The sequence below is a fragment of the Mirounga leonina genome, unplaced genomic scaffold (genome assembly GCF_011800145.1).
Source record: "Mirounga leonina isolate KUSES-001 unplaced genomic scaffold, KU_Mleo_1.0 Mir_180, whole genome shotgun sequence".
NCBI lineage: Eukaryota > Metazoa > Chordata > Mammalia > Carnivora > Phocidae > Mirounga > Mirounga leonina.
In genome coordinates this window covers 9,742,646-9,765,491 of record NW_023270469.1, presented here as the reverse complement: position 1 = coordinate 9,765,491, position 22,846 = coordinate 9,742,646, and the positions used below count along the sequence as shown (strand labels likewise).

Sequence of the window (22,846 nt, the reverse complement as noted above, 5' to 3'; positions counted from 1 at the left end):
TTCCTAAATGTCAAAGGTGCTTCAGTGACATGTCATGAAGCAACGCCCCACCTCCCTGCTTCTGGAAACATCTGAGGCGGCACATGGCGCTTGGATTCCTCACGTCAGCAATATGCTTTAGGTTAAGAAAAAATGTATGTAGGAACACTTCTTCCAAGCTATGTCTATGTCTACAAAAGCCTCATTTGGTCTTTATTCTAGTTGCTTTTAACTCCTTTATAGTAAATCATGACTGGATCAAAGAAACCATCTTTATCATAAATATTATAAAGGTTAAATTTGGCTTCGGAGATGGAATTCATTCATTCAATCGTAGTTGAATAAATGTATCAGTTCACAAGGGGATAAGGGCTAAAGAGATGGAGCCCAGTCATTTCCATCCACTGCCTATGAGGCAGATACTATCACATCCCCATTGTAAGAAAGAAACGGAGACACAGAGAGGTTAAGTAACTTGCTCCAGATCACACAGCTATGAAGAAGAGGAACTGGCGTGTGAGCTCAGCCCCTTTGAATACAGAGCCCATGTTTTCAAGTATGAGGTGGTGCTGACAGGTTAGCAATGCTGAGAGAAGCCCTGAGCTGAAATGGGAGTCCACTCCATGGGTTTTGTTGGTGGGCTTTTCCCCCAGGAGCTGAGGATGACCTGGGGTTGCTCAGGAACTGAAGGATCCTCAGGAGGAGGGGAGGATCTTCTGCTGACATGGCCAACTAATCAAGGAGTCAGGAAGATTGAGCACTTCCAAAACTGCTCTTGACATTAACTATCCAGTTGAAAGTAAGCCCCAGCTGCCATGTTGGTGAAGGCAGGGATGGTGTGACCTCTTTATCCCTGTATCCTGAGCACTGAGCCAGGACCCGGCACAGTGGTGCTACTTGAAAGATATTTGTAGAGGGAAGGAAGGAAGAAAAAGGGAAAGAGGAAAGAAGGGGGCCAAAAAGGCAGCACTGAAGTTATGGAACATAAAGGCCCAGATCCCAGATTCAGAGCTGGTTTTCATCCTAGCATCTCTGGTTTCCAGGTGAGAGACCTTGAACAAGTACTTTAACTTCCTGGGACCTTGTTTCTTCATCTGTTCAAAAATGGGTATAATACCTATCTCATTGTTTTCATGGGGCGTTTTAAAAGAGCATTATGTAATGGGCTTTGTACACTGTCTGGTGCCCAGAAAACTCAACCGTCAGCAGCTATGATTAGTATTATTATTACCATCACGTTATTATTATCATTATCTGATTAGAGAATATTACTCAAGAGCCCTCTGGCATTTACAGCCAGAAGCCAGTGGCCAGCAACCAGTCAGCTGGTGGCTGCTGGTTGAAATCTGGAGCAACAGGAAGCTAAAGCCCATCTCAAGATGCTCCCTTAGTGGATCTTCCCCGACAGCCAGCCAGCTGCTCGATGTTCCCAGGGACTAGTGGGATCACCACACAAGCCCCCTTTCAAACATCGCTTTCCTCAAACACAGAAGACATAATTAGACTTTAAAGAAAATCTAGCTCCATAGTTCTAGCCCTTGGACACATGCCAAGAACGCCAAACACATGAGCTAGTCTTGGCTGAGTTTATAGCGCCCTGGGGACCCATCCACTTCCCCAGTGACACGCCCAAAAGGCCACAGTTGCTTTTCAGAATATTATTGCCCTTATTAAGATGAAAAATCAGTTCAGATGGGAAAGAGTGAGAAGCCTAGCAAGAAGCAGCCTCGTCTGTCCTCGCAGACACCACCAGAGTGTCGGCCATGGGTCTGGTACCCTAGCGCCCGGGCTGGCCCCTGCAGCTCACTCCATGATGCTCAACACTGTCCACCCCTCACCCCTGTTCAACAGGCACTTGGGCTTCCCAACTGTGCAGCAGGATACCTTTGCTTACACAAGGGGTCCTTCTCTGACCCTGCCCCCATCCTTCCCAGCCCACCATCATCACACTTGGTCATAGCCCCCCACCCGTCTCTCTCTCATCTCTCTCCGCCTGGGCTCTTTTTCTTTGTCTCCCTGTTTCTCTGTATCTCTCTCTCGCTTGCTTCTCTCTTTCTAGGTGCCTGTCTGTCTTCTTCCCTCTCTTTCTCTTTTTTCTCCTTTCTTCCTTCTTCCCACCTACACCCCAAAGCCTGTAGCCCCGTGAATATGAGGCACATTTCCCAGAGGCCGCTGAATCCCTGCTGGCAGGACAGGGCTGTGACTGTGGAACACGGGACTCAAGCACCTGCTCCCGGGGACCAGAGAATACTGTGCTTCGGAATGAAACTTAGAGCTGGTATCTACCAATGAGGAAGAGACGGGGAGGTAAGCATGGTGGAGAGGAGGGACAGGTGACAAGAATGGGCAATGACAAGGAATCTATACATGTGCATGGAGCTGACCAGCATATGGCATGAGAGGAGAAAGAAGTGACAGTGAGTGAGTGGCACATAAATGACCACATGGCAGTCATGTTGATAATTCTATCCCTATCCTTACCCTAAAAGCCACGTGGAGTCACAGAGGGTTTTGAATGGAGATTTAACTCAGGGTTGACATTTTCAGAAGCTCCTGTGTTGCCACAGGGTGAATAGATTGAGGGGGTCAGGGACTGACCAGGGACACAGACTTAGAGATGGCTGTTTTCCAGAGTGTTCTCTCCAACTTCTCTCATGAGAATACTTCAAGTGAGGCAGTATCCAGGACTCTGTGCTTCGGTCCCGTCCTCGTGCCAGCCACAACACTGGAATAACTTCATGACATGGCCCTGAGCTGGGCAAGCGGGGCCCTGGGCTTTAGGCCCCTGTGGTGGGCTTCGCCAGCAGCATCATGGAGAGAGAAGTGACGTTATTCTGGGATCGGCTTAGAGAAGAGAAGCTCAAATAAAAGACTAAAGGTGTATTTCTCTTTATTTGGGCAAGTTAAACTCTTGGGACCTCAGCTTCCTCCTCCTCATCATGAAGTGTTGATGTGAGTGTTCAATGAGTTGATTCACTGGTTTCCAAAGTGTGGTCCCTGGACCATCAGCATCACCTGGGAACTTGTTAGAAATGCCAGTTCTTGGGCCTCACCCCAGACCTACTACCGAGTCAGAAACTGGGATGGGATCCACAATCTGTATTTCAACAAGGCCGCCCGAGAGACTCCCATGCAAGCTCAACTCTGAGAACCTGTGGTGTGGAGCGCTTACTTAGAACAGAAGTTTAGGAGGAAAAAGACATCACTGTCGTGGTGTGCAGTGTGCTCTGTGACGTGTAAGGCTCATGAAATACAGATGTCGGGAATGCATTGGCATTCGTTTCAATCCTCTGTATGGGTCCAGGCTAGCGTATGTTTATCTTGGCACAGAAGTTGTGAGTCTTCGATTCCAGACCCACCTGTATTTGCATCACTGCTCCTGCTGTGGTCCCTCAGTTAGCCGGAGGGGAGAGAAGCCTCAGCAATATGGCAGCTCCAGGTGAGCAGGCAGTAAATGTGACGTGTCCACGTCACGCCCTCCCTCAGACATAACAGTAATGGAATAAAGCTCTTGTACGTGTTTTAGCATCTGCTAGTAAAAGGAGATGCAGACCAAGGAGTCAGCGCAGGACCCCACATGACACCCACTTAGCTATTTTTAATTGTTCTGTTGGGAATGATGTTTTAACTGCCAAATTCCAGTTTCTCAAGTTTTAATGAATTTTATGTATTATATATATATATATATATATATATATATGGAAAACTAGGCATGGAAATATATTTTTTTCTTGACTTTTTTTTACATGCATGCTGTCAAGTGCCTTGCACCCATTATTTTGTTGCTGCTCACAGCAACCCTATGAGTTATAGCCTATTATCATCAACACGCTTTGAGATTTAGGAAACCAAGGCTGCTGAAGTGAAGTCAGTTATCCGAAGCCACGTGGTTGGCAAAGATGGAGGTAGAATTCACACTCAGATGGGTCTTTCTCCAAGTGTGTGTTTTAAACCACTACCGTAAGGCCAGGAAACGAGGAAAGTGACAGCAGGTACAGGTTTACCCATCTGTCGAGGCTTCTGCCTACTTGCCTATTTTGGGAGCATCGAAGCTACCAGGCTACCAGCTGTCTTTTCTGATGGCCTATAGGGTCATGTTGGCCTGAGCAGCCAGGTGGCAGTGGGAGGGCAGGAGAGAAGCATGGGGAGGGGGCAAGGTGGTGTGTATGCACCGAGCCACCCAGCTTGGAGGGGTGGCCACGTTACTCCCCGCTTCCCCAGAGCCCCGACAGCAGGTCAATCCTAGTAGGGTTGCCAGGTTTAGCAAATATGGATTGTATCTGGCAATCCTTACTTCCCAGGGGCCCTCGCGTTCTCCCACAAAAAGTTCTAACCCTTCCAGGGAGTTAATTACACTAGGGAGGCTGAAATCCTGATTTAGGTGATTAGGAGATACATCCAGTGAGGAATGCATTAAGGAGGGCAAATATTTTAAGCCTCAAGAAAAGGCACTGAAAGGAGCCCTGTTCTCTAGAGCCCATCCCCAGGATGAGAAGCGGCTACGAGTTCAATGCCAAGACCTGGACTCCCCTTCTGGTGCCAAGCACAGGCCAGTCTTACTCCCTGCTGCTCAGGGTTCTCCTGCAGCCACACAGGCTCACAGCATGGAAAGATGACAGCATCCAAAGCCCGGGGCTAGGAAGGGGGACGATGGAGGCTTCCTCTGCCAGAAAGTACATGAGGCAGGCGGTAGATCCTATTTAATCACTCAGCAGACCTTTACTGAGCATCTACTATGTGCTAGGCAGCATGCTAGCTGTCTAGAATGCAGTGGCACATAAGGGAGATAGGCCAGATAACAAATACATATACATATAGACATATTTTCTACATATGTGTATCTCTACAACTATATATATGCATATTTTATATGTGCATATGTATATATTATGTATCTATATAACATACACATAAAGAAAGGATCAAGATGCCATCATTGAGAATAAACAGGAAGAAAGATGCAGATTGAATCTTGAAAGACAACCTCACTGAGTGAGTGACATTTAAGCAGAGACAAGGAGGCAATTATGTGAAAAGCGAGAAAGAAAGCTCATTGTGGGCTTCAGGAAGCAGCAAACCCCCCAGGCAGGAATTGCTGCGGGCACTAAGTCATTGGAAGGGGACTGTTCTCCCTGCCTAATCGGAGTCGTTACCCCCTAGGCTTTGTGGCAGGCATCCAGACGCCCACCCACACCGCCTCCAGGCGCAGTCCTGGTTCATGCCAGCGCTCATGGAGGTCATTTTCTGGTTTGAACGTGGCCCTTGTGTGGGCAGGCTGGTTGCATGTGGGAGTAACTGCCCCTGGAGCATCCCTCAGCACATGAGCCAGGAGGTTGGGGGACAAATTCCTGAGCTTCCTCCCCCTTGGTGGGAGAATGAGCATTAGCACCATCCACACGGTCTCTCAAAAGTCCCCATTAGGGATGAGTCCAACTGTTCACCCGGGTAAACCATTTGACAGGCTTCCCTCCCTCCCCTACCTCTCTACCGCACTTCATCATCTGACTTCTTCATCCCATCTTTGGGAGTCCCAAATAAATTACTTGCACACAGATCTTCATCTTAGGGTCTGCTTTGGGGGAGAACCCAAACCATCTGAACAAATCATTCATGATCAGTCAGAGGTTAAGTCAAGCATCCCTCCCCATCATCGCCCCCAGCCCCCGCTCCCGACCAACCTTTGTATCTCTGGTCATGCCCGTCTGTCCATCTCCCCCTTGGAACCACACACTTTTCAACCTGGCAGGCTTTGCTAGTTCTCTTTATTCCTCTGCCTGGCAAATTCCCATTCATCATTTAAATGTCACTACCTCTTGGAAGCCTTCCCCACGCTCTCATCTCTGTACCTTCAACATTGTTTTACTGATATTGCTTTCACCAGACTCCACCCACCAATCCATCCATCCACCCATCCATCCATCCATCCATCCATCCATCCATCCATCCAACAGATACGTATTAACTACCTCCAGATGCCAAGCACTAGCATGCCACACCTGTCCATGGGTCTTCCTGTCTAGATGGATCTTCTTGAGGTCAGAGTGGGTCTTAGGCATCACTGTTTTTCTAGCACATAACACAGGATCCAGGATGGAGTGGGTGCTTGGCAATTGTTTGATCAAATTAAACTGATGAACTTCACCTGTTCCAGGCAGACAGCATCTGTGTAATGATAATGAGATTTTTAATTATACAGAGGAGGATACATTTATTAAGTATGTAGAATTCATAAATGAGTATGTTTACATCAAATTGTGAACCATATGGAGGCACAGTTTCATTACTTAATATAGCTTGTAAGTCATTAAACCAGTGACCATGTTTGATTTACTAAAACCAAAATGTATCCTCAAAGCAGAAACGGCCCTTGGCAGGCTCTATTTTATCACTGTGGATCATAGAGTCTGGAATTCCTGCTTTGCTGTCCAGTCTTCTCTTTAGAACTGTGCTAAGCCTTTTGACCTCGAAACTTCCTACTGGTAGGGCTGCCATTTAAAATACATGATGCAACCCTATCCACTGGCAATATCTTCTAAAGAGAGATTCAGAGTTCGTCGAATAGGGACCCAGTCTGTATTGAAACACTGAGCATCCACACTTTGCCCAACAATGTGCTAGAGGCAGAATATACAGCAGCAGATAAAATAGGCTTAGTCTCTGCCTTTTGAAACTTACAGTCAAAGATCTGTGTACAAAGATGTTCCCTGAAATATGGCTTATAAAAGTACGGCATTATCATTTCCTGTAAGACGGGGGTTGGTTAAAAGGAATTATAATAGATCTACATAATAGAAGATTCCTCAGCCATTCAAAATGATGTTAAAGAATTTTTCATGACCCACAAAAATGCTTACAATATAAGCTTAGAGAGAGAACAATAATCAGGGTACACAGAGGTATATTCAGTATGATTCCAATGCTGTGGACAGTCAAGTATTGATGTTTCTGTGTTGCAAAACTGCTGGCACAAAACAAGCCAGATTATAGAGTATTTATCCCTGGGATGTGGCATTGTGGTTCCTGTACTTTCCAAATTTTATTCTTTATCATGGGCATGAACATGTGTTGCTTTCATAAGAGTACTTGTTAAAGAGTTCAATCAGAATAGATCCTTCCACTGCAAAACGTGACATTTCTTCCTCTCATGTATCAGAAGAGCTTACGAAGATGTTCAGAGTTTGTGCTGTGCTTGCGGAAATAATAGCTTCACTCTTGCCAGGAGCTCTTTGGGAATGAGGAAGCTGACAGGAAACTTGGAAACTGGGAGTGGTTCACCTTCAGCTCCTTTGCTGACTGCAACCTAGACATATTTAGTGGCCAAAAGCAGTGGGTGTGTGACGGGGGGAATGGGGCCAAAAGCCAAACCGTCCCCCACTTCCTCTGTCCCCCATGCTTCTGACATACATATATTGTTTAGTGTGCCATGCCTCCTGGGAACAAAACCTACAGGGAGGCTTCCCATAGCACAATGTAAATGAGAACTTCAGAGCCATAGAATTGCCCCAAAACAGAATGGGCTAACTGGGGAGGCCATTCATTCTCCACTCTTGTCTCATCAGTTTGCATCCTGGGAATACATAGCGGGAGCAGAGTCAGGCTTTCTGCACCAGATGGGTGGGTGGAGGGCATGGACCAAAAACATCCTTAGGTCTTGAAGACTCCAAATCTAGGCTTTCAGTGCTCTTCGTGGTCCTCCCTCCTTGTCCCACCGTGTGTGACTGCCTGGTCAGAGACTTTGTTGGAAAAACGGAAGAGGAATCAAAGTCCTCAGCCATAATCTAGCTGATGCAGGCAGGATGCCCAGCCCTTTACGGAATCACATCTGTCACTCCTCACACCCACCGAGGGGTGGGCACCATTACCACGCACATGTGCGGAAGCTAATGTTCTAAAAGCTCATGTGACTCACCCAGTTCCAGATGGCTGGTAAGTATAGTCAGGGCTATTCCACAGGCAATCCGTGTCCAGAACCTTCTGCCTGCTGCTAGTTTTCCCAGAACCCTGCGCAGCGTGTGGCACGAATTAAGTATGCACAGAGCACAGCGCCCTGATTCATGTGCTGCATGGTACAACAGATCAACGTAAAACTGGTGGGACTGTGAAAAGCAAACCATGAAAGGAACAGGATGCAGCCTTACTGAGATGTGCCAGAGAAGGAAAAAATGTGAAGAGATTCTCTTGCATTCATTCATTCCTACATTTTTATGGACACCTTGTGTGTGCCTGGTGCTAGGCAAAGACAGGTGGGGTCCCGACAGAGGCCATTAAAGACCTAGTGTTGGGCCTGGTGGTGTCACTGTAAGCAAGAGAGAGGGCTTGATACACAATATCAAGCGTGGAGGAATTTTATACTTATTGCATTTACAAAGAAAGTCAGTTAACTTTGAAAGTGTGCTGTTGATTTGAAATAGCAGGATCAAGCTGCTCTTTAGAGAGAGCGGGTCTGAGGATGGAGAGGCAGAGAGCGGCCGGCGGGCGGATCGGGCTAAACATCCCCGTGGGAATTCCCCTCTGGAGACCGGCTTCTGTGCACTTCGATTCCTCACAGGCCCTAAGATTAAACGTGCTCTCATCCAGAGACATCCGATGCCACCCCTGCCGGGATGGGCTCTGCAATGCCAGGTTCAGAACCTCAGCCAAGGGGTGGGAAGCCGCAGAAAGAGTCTCGACGCGTGATCTCTGAGGGCAGGCAGGGGAGAGCAGTGCTTTGAGAGTTTGAGTATTTCATGCCCAGGGCAGATGTTTCCCGGTGAAGCTGTCGACCCTATCAGAAGGTCAGGCTCTTGTTCCTGTCCAGAGGTCTGGTTAATGAGGTGACTTCAATGAACAGGGACACTCAGGAAAAGGCACGCAGGCAGACTGCTGAGGTGTGGAAACCATCGTCCGAGTGAGGATGCTTACTTTCTGCTTGGTGCTGAGGCACCTCATCTTCCCAAATCTCTGCAGTTGGGGCGCAGACAATGTAGTCCATGGGCAAAGAGGGGAGTGGGGCACGCAAGCTTATACTTCCTAAGTCCCTGCTTTGCACTCGGCCCTGTGCAGAGCTTTCTCTCTATATGTCTACTTAACACTCGGGTCAACCCTGTGAGGTAGGTACCATTATCCCAATGTTAAAGATAAGCTGTCCGTTCAGAATAATTGGGCTGCTGTCCCTCAAGTGATGAGTGGTAGATCCAAGGATCAAAGTCCAAGTCCCACAGATGCCTACACCTTTGCTCTCCTCTTCTGGCCACCTTGATTTTCCTTGACTTAATATTAGGGTGGCTGCTTGAATAGGTAGGGTGACCCAATCTGCCTAGGACACTTCCAGCTCATACCTGTTGGATGGGAAAAGGTAATAATAGTATCCCCCTTTACTCTCAAAGAATATCCCAATTTAGATGAGAAATTCTATGATCACTCTACCTAACAAGGTTTTGGTTGAAAGAGATGCATTTATCAAAGCCACAGTTCCAAACTGTGGGTACAAATTGTCATTTGGCTGGAAATGTGAATCCGGCATCCCACCATGCAAATGTAATCATCCAGGAAATTTATCCAGATGCACTGCGTGGAAGGCAGCCAGCCTGGAAGTGGTTCTGCCCCACCATGATTTAGAGCCCCATGAAGGAGACTTTGCCATCTGGTGGGCTGGACTGGCTCCCTGGCTGGGATTCCTGTCATGTGGTTGCTGGAATCCAAGTCTCAGGCAATGTGGGAGTCTATGAACTAGGGGTTGGCCTATGGCCACCCGCGGTTTCCATCAGTTGGAAAGTGGTACTGATAAGAGACACAAGACTTGATATGATCCCCGTGAGGGCTGGGTAGTAAGGTCACCATGTACAGTTGGGCAAGTTGTACATTGCACAAAAACACTCAACCCCTGGGACAAAAGAGGGATGCTGTTTTGTATTCCTTTATTAGATGGTCAGTCAGATGTGGCCACAAGAGGAGACAGAGGAGAGGCTGAGGGAAATAAAGTTTATTACACTCACAGGTCCTAAAGACATGGAGGCACACAGGACCACATGGGAAAGACACCAGGGTGGTCAGGAGGCAGAAGACAGCAGCGGTGGATGCACTTAAGCAATGGTCTTTATTGGGGTTTCTGTGGAAAAGCAAGGCAGAACAGTGTGGGCAGCTTAGGCTAGTGTGAATAATTTCAGTGGGGTCTGGGCTATAGGGATGGTCTCTATTTGCCTGGTATCTGGCCCTGGGGTGATCCAGGCAGAGGAATATTTCCTTCTGGGGTATATGGACCAGATAGAGGATGTCTGGCTCTGGGCTGGTCAGTTTGCATATTGATGGCATGCTCCTAACTGAGCCCTTTTTGTATTTCTAAGATTGGCTAGCCCAGGGAAGGACAGTTTCCCTGGCCAGAAAGATTTTTTAAGATGCCAAAACATGTAATTTACAGGAAATTTGGAAAAATTTACAATATAGATGCCCACATTCCAGTTGCCAGAGCTCACAGCTGGGCCTGCCAGGAGGTAGGGGAATGGGGAGTGGTGGCCATAAATCAAACCCTTTCAACCCAGCTACCTGCCCTGCAGCTGACAATCATGAATCCCAGAGGGCCTGAGAAGAAGCTGTATAACCTAGAACTCGCAGGCTGAAGACCATAACATAGCATGTAGCAATCTTTAGTGTGGGAAGAACAGAAGGGCCCTAACCTGTACTACCTGCCTGGCCCTGTCCTAAGCATTCTAGTCTGCACTCCTTTGCATAGTTAGCTCATTCTCCATCTTATAGATGAGACCACTGCAGCTCAGAGAGATGAAATATCTGTCCAAACTCACACAGCCCAGCAGTGGTACATCAGGGTTTCAGATTCAGGTCTGCCTCACTCAAAGGGTGCTCGTCATCACTTGTCATCAGGGAAATGCAAATCAAAACCACAGTGGAATACCACTGCCCACCTGCTAGGATGGCTATTCTCAAAAAAAAAAGGTAAGTGTTGGCAAGGATGTGGATGAAAAGGAACCCTTGTACACTGTGGGTAGGAATGCAAATTGGTACAACCATTATTACGGAAAACACTATGGAGGCTCCTCAAAAAATTAAAAATAGAGCTGCCGTATGATCCAGCAATTCCACTTCTGGGTATCCATCTAAAAGAACTCAAATCGGGATCTCGGGGAGATGTCTGCACTCCTATGTTCACTGCAGTATTATTTACAATAACAAAGACATGGAAACAACCTAAATGTCCTTCAACAGATGAATGGATAAGCAAAATGTGGTACAGACATACAATAGAATATCATTCAGCCCTAAAAAAGGAGGAGGATGGATGAACCTGGAGGACGTTATGCTACGGGAAGTGAGCCACAGCCAGAAGAAAGAATCCTACATGATCCCACTTAGATCAGGAATCTAAAGGTCACAGAGGCAGAGAGTGGGATGGTGGCTGCCAGGGGCTAGAGGAGGTGGAGTGGGGATGTATCAAAGGGTGTGTGGTTTCAGTTATTCGCGATGAACGAGTCCCAGCAGTATCCTGTCCAGCAGGGAGCCTCTGGTTAACAATACTGCACTGAATACTTAAACATTTGTGAAGAAGGCAGATCTTCTGTTAAACGTTATCACAAAAAAGAACAGAGGGTAGGAGGACATTTTAGAGGTGATGGTTAAGTTGGTAACACTGCTTACTGTGAGAGTTTCATGGGATGTATACATGAAATTCAGGAAGATGTATATATTAAATATATACACCTTTTTTCTTTTAATCTCACTCCAAGTTTTTTTAAAGTCCCTGTTCTCCTCTGCCTGTATGCTGAGCTGCTTCACGTAGGCCCTCGGAAATGCTGTGCTCTGGCCCTTCCTGCTAATATGAGCAACTCAAGCTGAAATCGCAAGAGGGTTAGGACTCAGGATTGCCCTCCCCTCCTTCCTTTCTTTCTTTAGAGAGAGGGATGAGGTGAGAGGGAGAGAGAGAGAATCTTAAGCAGGCTCTGCACCTAGCATGGAGCCCGACACGGGGCTTGATCTCACAACCCTGAGATCAAGACCTGAGCCGAAATCAAGAGTCGGCCACGTAACCAACTGAGCCACCCAGGTGCCCCAGGACTCAGCATTCCTGCTGCTGTGTATCCAGGGCTCCCTCTGAAGCCAGCTTGCTTCAGGTCTTGTGTGGAAGGGAGGATCTCATACAATCTATTTCCCTAAGGCCCTACTTCTGCGTCTCTCTCGACCCCTGTCTTGGGGCTGCCCTTCCTTATTGCTCAAACAAAAATGCACCCTGGCGTTGGACCCTCCAACACCATGACGTGATACCAGACCGGCTTCCCTCTCAGTCAGAGCAGAAGGCCGAGCTGCTACCGGTACATCATCCCAGTTGGACCCTGTGTTCATGGGACCACCTCCTAGGAGGAACTATGGAAAAGCGAAAGCCACCTCCCTCCCACCCTCAGTCCCCAAGCTGCCTGCTTGGTGACACACAGTCTTTAGGAAACCCAGCTGTGCTGAGACCAAGGGCTTTAGGCATCAGGTGGGGAGCTAGGCTCATGCCTGGCATGGGAGTCATTCTTGCCAAATCCCTTCACGACATCCCCCTGTCCACAGAGGTGACCAGATTCTCAGAAGCAGGCCTCTACTGGCCGGTGTGCATGGGTGGGAGGGGCAAAGCCAGGCCAGCGTCTGCAAGACACTGAGCTGGGAGGAACCAACGCTGTGACCCAATTGTAATAAGGCGCTGGTGGCTCTGCAAGAAATAGATTTCTATGGCCACACCTGTTTGACTCTAACGTTCTTTCTCTATCCCTCCCTCATCTTACCTTTCTCCCCGTTCCATGTGTATGGTTGAAAAGAAAAAACAAGAAAATATTTACTCTTGGCAGGCACCTAAGTTTCCTCCCATCTCTGATGCCAATTGGGTGGAGAGTAGACTTTGTCCACATCCAACCGAGGGATAAAGCAAAGAAGGGCTTATATCCCAAGTCCCAGCCCTGGATCACCCTCTGACCTTGAGAGTCCTCTCTGACCTTTGCTATTTGTTCTCCAAACTTCTGTTTACTGTTATTTCCTACATTCAACACACAGTCACTGAGAACTAAGCAGTGGGCTTAATGTGCAAGACAGAGGGCAATAAGATGTGGTCCTCCCTATAAGGAGCTGACACCTGGTGGGAGATGCAAAAAGGTTTTTTTTTCAAAAGGAAGAGAGAGAGACAGAGGTGAAGGAGGAGAGGGAGGGAGGAGGTGAGCGAGGAGGGGAAGGGAGAGAAGAATCATCACAGCAGAGTAAAAGATGGTTGAGTAGTGATGTGTGTGACTTTGGGGGCAAAGCAGGAGACATTAACCCCTTCTGAGGATCCCCAGGAGGGCTTCCTGGAAGAGGTGGCTTTAGACGGCAATGGGGGAAAACTTGATTATTGAGAACCTGCTCTGGGTCTACCCTGGGGAATCATATCACTTATGTAGTCTCCTTTGTCCCACACTTGACCTCGTGAAGTAGACCTTGTCATCCCTGATTTACCTAAGAGGAATCTGAAGCTCAGCCAGGTTAGGTGGCCGCACCAGGACCGAATCAGGTGTGGGGCTCAGGAGTTTTAGCTTGCTCTGCAACCTCTGATGTGTCTCATCTCTGTTCCCTCTACTGGTGGTCAAGAACAAAGAACCGAGGCTTCGTGGCAAGGAGGCGTGGGTCTAAATCTCATTATTTCTGGTTGCTAGTACTGACTTTCTGAGCCTGTCTTCATGGTGGGATTATGACGTTGGGAGGGTAAAATGAGATGTATAAAGTACCTGCAGGGCTTGACTAGCCAGTAAGAGATGGTTCCTTCTCTCCCTTCAGCCTTCGGACCCACTAATGTCCTGGAGCCAGACACTGTGGGTTCGGTTCTTGTCTCAGGTTATTACTGTGTGACTTCGGGCATTTACATAACTGCTCTGTACCTCAGTTCTTTCATCTTGAAAATGCGGGTGAAATAGTCCTCAGCCTCTTGGACACCATGATACAGATCAGATGAGCTGTGTTTGTGGAGCATATAGACCCTGCCTGGCATACAGGGAACTCCGAGCAGATGAGGGTGAATAAATAACCTACACTCTTCACCGCTCTGCCCTACTGCATCTCAACTGAGTGCCTCTGGAAGGAGCTCAGTGCAGTATGAGCAGAGAAAAAGGTTTAAATATTCACCCTTGCAGTCGTCTGATGGGCAGGGCTGTGAATGGCTTGGAAAACCTGGATGTTCAGCAGCAGAGCTGAGGCCCACGGAGCAGGGGGGCGGAATTTCTCCAAGCGTCCAGAACTTCAGACCCTGCTAATGGGGATGGCGAATTATTTTCTCTTCTTGCACCTCTGACTCACAGACATAGTGTTAGTCATGCTTGATCTATAGGATCCCACATTGCAGCCCACAGGCTGTGATGTCAACCCCAACTAGGAAAAGGGGGTTGTTATGATGCCATCCTTGACCAAACTGGTAGAAGGGAAACTTTATAGAGTGCTGGACCCTCAGCAAGGGTTGCATGTTAGAATTATAAATACTATAAATCTATATTAATAATAAGGCCCCACCTTGGTTTTAAATAAAATATCTGATATTAAGATATTCTGAGCATCATGGGGGCCTCAGCATCCAAATCATGTGGAGTAGAGTGAGTGCCATTAAAGATGATATATATCAGTGGTTCTCACTCTGAGCTGCATCAGAATCTTCTGGAAGGCTTGTTAAAATTCAGATTCTCAGGCCCCACCCCCAGAGTTTCTGATTCTGTAGGTCTGGAGTGGAGCCTTCGTTTTTTTAATTTTTTTAAAGATTTTATTTATTTATTAGAGAGAGAGAGAGTGAGCAAGCAGGAGTGGGGGGAGGGGCAAAAGAACAGGGAAAAACAGACTTCCCACTGAGCAGGGAGCTCAACACGGGACTCGATCCCAGGACCCCAAGATCACGACCTGAGCCAAAGGCAGACGCTTAACCAACTGAGCCTGCCAGGCACCCCTGAGGGGCGGTGGAACCTTCTCACAAGACTGCAGATGATGTTGGTGCTGTTGGTTCCCGCACCAGCTACTGAGAAGCACTGATCTATATAATAAATAAAAGTAGGAAGTAAAGATATTATCTACCACGTCTTCCCTGGAATGTGTCTACTGCTTTTTTGGATTAAAAAAAAGTTTCCATACTTCTGTCTTGAGCAATTGACTCCTCCTTCTGTCTTGTCCTTCAGCCGGGTGCCGCTGAGGCTCCTTGCTGTTGGAATTCTCTGCACATGAATGTTAAAGGGAGTGTCGTGGGCAGAACAACAGGTTTGCAATGCAAACAAGATAAAGAAAAAGGAACCTGACTGATTCTTAGAGTGTACTCGGTGAGAACATAGCATATTCTTTGCTGCCTTTGATGGAGAGTCACATGGATCAGCCCCCACAGTGGGATCCGAATTTCTTCCCCTTAGAACAATTGAGTCAACTGAATTGTTGAACAGCGAATGACAGCACTGATCTAAAATAAATGTTCCTAAACCTGTGTCTAAATCCCAACATGGGAATCTATATTGTCATAAGAAAAGCATAAGCCTGGCTCAGGTATCCAATGTAGGAGATTTTGTGATAACGTTCAGTTAGCTTTCTTAGTCTAAGTGCCTCTATGCAATGATGGAGATGAAAAGAGAAACTGACAATTCTTTGGAAGAAAACAATCTCTCCTCACCATTTACCCTAGGAATCTTGTCGGTACTTTCACAAGCTCACTTTGCTAATTCTTTTCCATTCTTTGACTCTGCATAAGTGAGCTGTTTAAAAGTGAAAACAACTTCTGGAAGAGATAAACATAATCCTATTTTTAAAATGATTTCAGAAATGGTCAAGTTAGCAATAGAAAGTTCCATTTTTCATCAGACTTAGGGTAATGAGCAAACTTGCATTCTCTTTGAGATGCTTCTTCAGAAAGATTTTTTTTAGCACTTGAAGAACCGGTCAGTGTGTGCTAGAAATCTTAGGACTGAAGAGGACATAGAGACCAAGTGTAGTTTCCATTTTATCTGTACTTTCCCCCACATGTCCATTTTAGTACATGCCTCTCGTTTTCTGTACATTTGGGAAAATGTAGTGTACAAATGTGGTCTTATCCCAGTGGTTCAGTGTTTGAAATTGGTGTTCTCGGCCTCCTGGTTTAGGTGTGTAATTGTACTTTTAATTCCATACTTATTTTATTAATATGGTTGTCTTTACAAGAATGCGAGCTCCAAGATGACAGGCACCATATATAACTTGCTCACAATGTCTAATCTGTTAGAGGCACTTATTAAATAGTCCCAGTGACGGAATGAATGACTCAGTGAAGTAACAGAGGGACCAAGATTCGAAGGATGACTAGACACCAGCCAGGAGAAAAGATAGGTAAAAGTCCTGTGCAACGGTCCTGTGGTGAGAAAGGGATGACACGTAGGAAAGACTGAGCATTTTTCCAAACGGCCAAAGCTAGACTTTGGGTATATGATGAGAAATAAGTCTGAGGAGGAAGATGTGATTTGTGTTATAGAGAAAGCCATCCATGCTTTGTGTCTTACTTAGTTGAGTCTCTGATGTTGATTTCTAAATCTCAGTGCACTGACAGGATCATCTATCCTAAATTCCCATTGAAGGGGTAACCAGAATTTCTACCAAGCTCAGTCCTAATCCCAGAGCAATGATAGCAAAAAACTGCCATTTATTGAGTGCTTAGTATGTACAAGGCAGTATACTAAGCCTTTTATGTAGATGCATTTGCTCCTCGAATCATCTGTCTGCTGTGCCTGGCTTTTCTGGAGTAGGATCTTGCTTTGAACCACCAGTCTGTTGATAAGAGTCAGATTTCAGTGACCCCAAACAGCTCCCTTTTAACTACTGTCCCTGGATGTCTCATTATTGTGTTCTACTTGAGGGGACCCTGATGGCCCTGGAATTAGGATTGAGCTGGCTGAGGTCTGTTGACCCACATGAACCTGAGACAGAGCGATTCTAAGAGTAGCTCAGAGAAGCCTTCCAGATTGATGCCAAGGACCCGTGGTTTTCTCTAAGACTTCAGTTCCATGTCAGCAACTCGGGAGTGCTTAGCTGGATGGATAAGAAGACTAATAATAGCAGAGTGGCTTTGGAGTCAGGGAGACCTGAGTTTGACCCCCCGGCCGTATCACTTCCAAGCCATATTACCTTGGACAAGTTCCTTTCCCCATCTGAATCTCCACGTTCAGGTATAAAAGGGGAAAAAAAGCATTTACTCCAAACGCGGTTTGAGGATTTAACGAAGCACTTAAGCACAGTACGTGGCATATGGAGAGGCCAAGGGGCCATCCGCTGCTGTACTTGCTGTCTTGCTAGCCATAGGGAGGAGTGGCAGTGGCTCGCTGCAGGAGTCTTACATCTAAAGACGGACAGGAAAATCAATTAAAAACAAGTATGTGCAAAGCTCCATTTGTTGCCGTTGCTAGGAGAATGGATTGTCTTGTTCATTTTATGTCCTGGGTCTGTAGGTAAATTGCAAAATCCTTGTTATTGAAAATTCATTCCGTCTTCCACAAATGTTTACTGAGCCCATGCTATTTTCTAGGCACGTGGGAGAAACAGGGATAAATTAGATGCTGATCTGGCACTCACCTTGGGAGTCGGAGAAGGGGGAGTACAGATTTTCTGTAAGTGCGAGGGAAAGCACACATTTTGCTTCACTTCAGAATGCTGAGTATTATTTACTTTAGATCACTGAGGATCTTGCAAGGGCCTCCCATTGCCTTAGTGAGTTAATAGAGAGCTCAAAGCAGGGGGTGCTACAAACAGATGTCCACTGAATGTGCTTTTCCACCCAGTATTATTTATATGATAATACAAGTTATGATGTAATATTATATATAATACTTGCATGTTATGCTAATTATATATTATATATGACTATGTGATATTATACTAATTATGTATTACAAGTAGACTATTATAATATCAGATATTACTACTTATATATGTATGCTTATATAATACTGATTATACATATATATATACATAAAATTTTTAAAAAATTTTATTATGTTATGTTAGTCACCATACAATACATCATTAGTTTTTGATGTGGTGATCCACGATCCATTGTTTTCGTATAACACCCAGTGCTTCATGCAGTACATGCCCTCCTTAATACCCATCACCAGGCTAACCCAAACCCCCCAAAATCCTGTTTGTTTCTCAGAGTCCATAGTCTCTCATGGTTCATCTCTCCCTCCGATTTCCTCCCCCCTTTCATTTTTCCCTTCCTTCTCCTAATGTCCTCCATGCTATTCCTTATGTTCCACAAATAAGTGAAACCATATAATAATTGACTTTCTCTGCTTGACTTATTTCACTTAGCATAATCTCCTCCAGTCCCATCCATGTTGATGTAAAAGTTGGATATTCATCCTTTCTGATGGCTGAGTAATATTCCATTGTATATATGGACCACATCTTCTTTATCCATTCATCTGTTGAAGGGCATCTCGGCTCTTTCCAGTTTGGCTATTGCGGACATTGCTGCTATGAACATTGGGGTGCATATGGCCCTTCTTTTCACTACATCTGTGTCTTTGGGGTAAATACCCAGTAGTGCAATTGCTGGGTCATAGGGTAGCTCTATTTATATATATATATATATATATTTTTTTTTTAAGATTTTATTTATTTATCAGAGAGAGAGAGACAGAGGCAGGCAGAGGGAGAAGCAGGCTCCCTGCTGAGCAAGGAGCCCGATGTGGGACTCAATCCCAGGACCCTGGGATCATGACCTGAGCCGAAGGCAGATGCTTAACCGACTGAGCCACCCAGGCATCCCAGGGTAGCTCTATTTTTAAATTTTTGAGGAACCTCCACACTGTTTTCCAAAGTGGCTGTACCAACTTGCATTCCCACCAACAGTGTAAGAGGGTTCTCCTTTCTCCACAACCTCTCCAACATTTGTTGTTTCTTTCCCTGTCCATTTTGGCCATTCTAACTGGTGTAAGGTGGTATCTCAGTGTGGTTTTGATTTGGATTTCCCTGATGGCTAATGATGATGAACATTTTTTCATGTGTCTGTTAGCCACTTGTATGTCTTCTTCAGAGAAGTGTCTGTTCATCTCTTCTGCCCACTTTTTGACTTATTGTTTTTTGGGTGTTGAGTTTGAGAAGTTCTTTATAGATCTTGGATACCAGCCCTTTATCTGTAGTGTCATTTGCAAATATCTTCTCCCATTCTGTGGGTTGCCTCTTTGTTTTGTTGACTGTTTCTTTTGCTGTGCAGAAGCTTTTTATTTTGATGAAGTCCCAAAAGTTCATTTTTGCTTTTGTTTCACTAGCTTTTGGAGATGTATCTTGAAAGAAGTTGCTGTGGCCGATGTCAAAGAGGTTACTGCCTATGTTCTCCTCTAGGATTTTGATGGATTCCTGTCTCACATTGAGGTCTTTCATCCATTTTGAGTTTATCTTTGTGTATGGTGTTAGAGAATGGTCGCTATAATACTAATTTTATATTATTCTAATTATACATGATATTATATATTTCTATATTTCTGTATTTTATATTATATAAAATACTCATATATTATGTTATATAATTATATAAATACATAAGTAACCCAGTTACTTATATTGTCTCATTTTGCTACCACAGGTATCTTTTCCTTGAAAATGGAAATGGTAAAGTTCTGCTCAGGTCAGATGCTAGATACATTAATTGAATCTGTGCTTTACACCTACTCAGCAGTGCTAAAGGACATGGCAATCTGCAAAATGATGAGAGCCCCCCCCCCCCCCGTTACATCACATTCCTATACTTTCTCATGCATCCATTTGACAAGTGTTACCAAATACCTGTTATATGCCAGGCTCTGCCCTGGGCACTGAGGTACAGAGCCTGATATGTCATGGTCGCTGGCCTCATGGGACTCACAGATGGGTCACTCAGCAGTCCCAGAAGGCCATGGTGGCCGCTGTCCTGGAGGAAGGAACTACAGGTCTATGGTGGCACAAAAAGAGGCAAGCGACCCTACCTGGAAAGGATTTCTGGAAGAAGAGTTGCCTAAGGGGGAATGGCTGTGATTAGAAGGCAGAAGTGGAAGGACAGGCATGATAGGTAGGGGACAGCATGTTAGGAACTAGTGTCCATGTTAAAATAGCGTGATACCTTCAGGAGAGCAGGATAGTAGATTTGCTGACATACTGTCAGATACTGCTGACATAATAGCAAGAAAAATAATAATAGTATTCATAGGAGTAGTAACAGCAAATACTGAGCATTCACTGTTGTAAATGAATCTAAGCCCTTGGATGCATTATGTCAAATAGTCCCACAAAAACCTTAGAGTATAGATAGCCTTACATTCTGCATATTAAGATGAATGAACAGAAGAACCGATATGTTACTCAAGCTTGCTCAGCTGGTGAGTACAGCAGATCAAGGTCTGCCATCTTACCCTAGTGGCCTTGGACCAGGTGTTAACCTCTGTAAAACTCAGTCTCCTCTTCAGCAGAGTCAGGTTAAAGGTTCATTCTGAGAACACCATGGAATGAGGCTTGCACAGCACTGGGATCATGGAGAATGTCAATCAGTGGTAGATCAAGTGCCATGTTCTATTAGGGAGCAGATACTAGAAAAGTGGAGGGACAGCATGTTCTCAGGTAGACTGGGTCAGATCCCAGAGCACCAGCCTGTGGGATAAACTTAAGGGTGTGCTTTTCAGGGGTGCCTGGGTGGCTCAGTAGGTTAAGCATCTGCCTTCGGCTCAGGTCATGGTACCAGGGTCCTGGGATTGAGTCCCGCATGGGGCTCCCAGCTCAGCGGGGAGTCTGCTTCTCCCACTGCCCCTCTCCCCATTCGTGCTGTCTTTCACTCTTTTTCAAATAAATAAATAAAAATCTTTAAAATTTTTAAAGTAAAAAAAAGGGGTGTGCTTTTCATTCTGAAAGCCATGGTAGGCACTGCAAAGCTTTGAGACAAATAGTGAGATGCTCAGTGTTGTGTTTGAGAAAAATCAATCTGTCCACAGTGTGAAGTACACCCGGAAACAGCCAGGCGGCCAGAAGTGTGTTGTCATCATCCAGGTGAGGAAGTTCAACAACCCAGACTAAGAGGTGATAGTCACAGAGATGTGCGTAGAAACAATACACTAACTAGATGTGGAGCTGAAGGAGGAAGAAGAGTCAGGTGACCCCGAGATTCCCGTCTTTAGCCTAGTGATAGGTAAATGGTTCAGCTTCATCCACCTAGGCAGGAAATGCAGTAAGAGGAATGTTATGGGTTGAATCTTGTTTGTTGATTCATTTGTTGAAGTCCTAACCCCCAGTACCTCAGAAGGTGCCCTCATCTGGCTATAGGGTCTTTATAAAGATAATCAAGTTTAAATGAGGGTAGGTCCTAATCCAATATGACTAGTATCCTTGTAAGAAGGGGAAATTTGGACACAGGTTGGACACCCTGGAATGAGGGTCACACAGCACTGGGATGGATAGAGGGAGGACCATGTGAAGAGGCCTAGGGAGAAGACAGCCATTTACAAACCAAGGACAGAGGGCTGGACCAGGCCCTTCCCTCACAGCCACTGGAAGGAACCAACCCTGCCAACACCTTGATTTTGGACTTACAGCCTCCAGAATGGTGAAACAAATTTCTGTTGTGTAAACCCCCTGGTCTGTGGTATTTTGTTATAATGGCCCCAGCAAAGCAATATAAGGAGTAACTCGTTTGGAGATAGCCAAGAGTTATGTTTTGGATGAGTTGACTTTGATGTGTTGTTTTTGGATAGCCAGGTGGAGACCGGCATCAAGGTTGTCATTCAATACACAAATCTAAGGCTCGGTGGGGGACTTGGGACCAGGGAATAGAGAGTGAGGTGTGTCACTCATTTCTGACACTCCTGCATCCATCCATCGAACCGTGTGACCATTACATAATAGGAATTTGGAAAAAGTAGTTGAGTGGATAAATGTCATGGTGGCCCACGGACAGCAGGCAGGAGGGTCCACACGGATACTGGAACTAGATCTCATCTCCTGTCCCAGCACAAACGAGGTTAGCTCAAGCCCTGTTGGATTTTAGAGGATTGCTGCATTGGTTGCTGATATTTCCACTTATCAAGAAGGATAGTCCCCTCTTTGTTCTCTAAAATCAAGTGATAAAAAAAAATTAACCAAACATCAAAGGTATTCTTAGAAGAAAGAATGATAGTCTGACTGGAGTCTTAGGTTCATGCCCATGTTCTGAAATGTTGACCCCCAAGTCAGTAACATGTCTATTTTAGGCAGCAGCTTCAAAGTCTGCTTAGCTTAAAATGTCAAAATAAGTAGATGGTATGGCATTACGGAAAATGGCAAGAACCAGAAGTTAGGAGTCCTTGCTTTGATTCTCGATGTACCTTTGAAGAACTGGGTCTACTTAACCTTTCTGAGTCACCTTTCCCTCATCTGTGGAACAATGATAGGGAGGGAGTAATTGGATGATCTTCTAACCCTGACATTCGAGGATTCTGTCAATGTTGCCTTTCATTGCCAGTGTTAGGAAGAATAACATTTCCAAAAATAGACCTGCCAACCTGATTTAGTCCACCAACATGAACACATGTAATGAAGTGATAGGCAGAAGTTAATATCACAATTGACTTTCGTCGAATAATCTCTGCCTCCTTAAGATAGCAGAAAGAAGACTGGAAAGAGTACTTGGTTTTAGAATGCACCTTCATTAGCAGCAAATTGGATTTTACTGGAATGTTTCTGAATTCACGTGATCACAGTATTTTGTCCAAGGACTTACATTTCTGACCATACTGAGAAAGGATGTGGAAAAAACACCCATTCCTAACTGGGTTTGTGATTTCTCTTAGACCATTCAATATTTAAACCTCATGCATTCGCCTTTTCTTTATATGCCTGGACATCTCAGCCACAAAAGGGAACAGAGGATTAAGATTTATTGAGTAAT

At 45.5% G+C, this 22,846-nt stretch overlaps 1 protein-coding gene across 2 annotated transcripts in view; it reads left to right on the top strand.

The window, feature by feature from the left end:
- VAT1L (vesicle amine transport 1 like) overlaps window positions 1-22,846 on the top strand; it is a 139,829-nt gene that overhangs the window by 34,238 nt on the left and 82,745 nt on the right. The window lies entirely within an intron of this gene.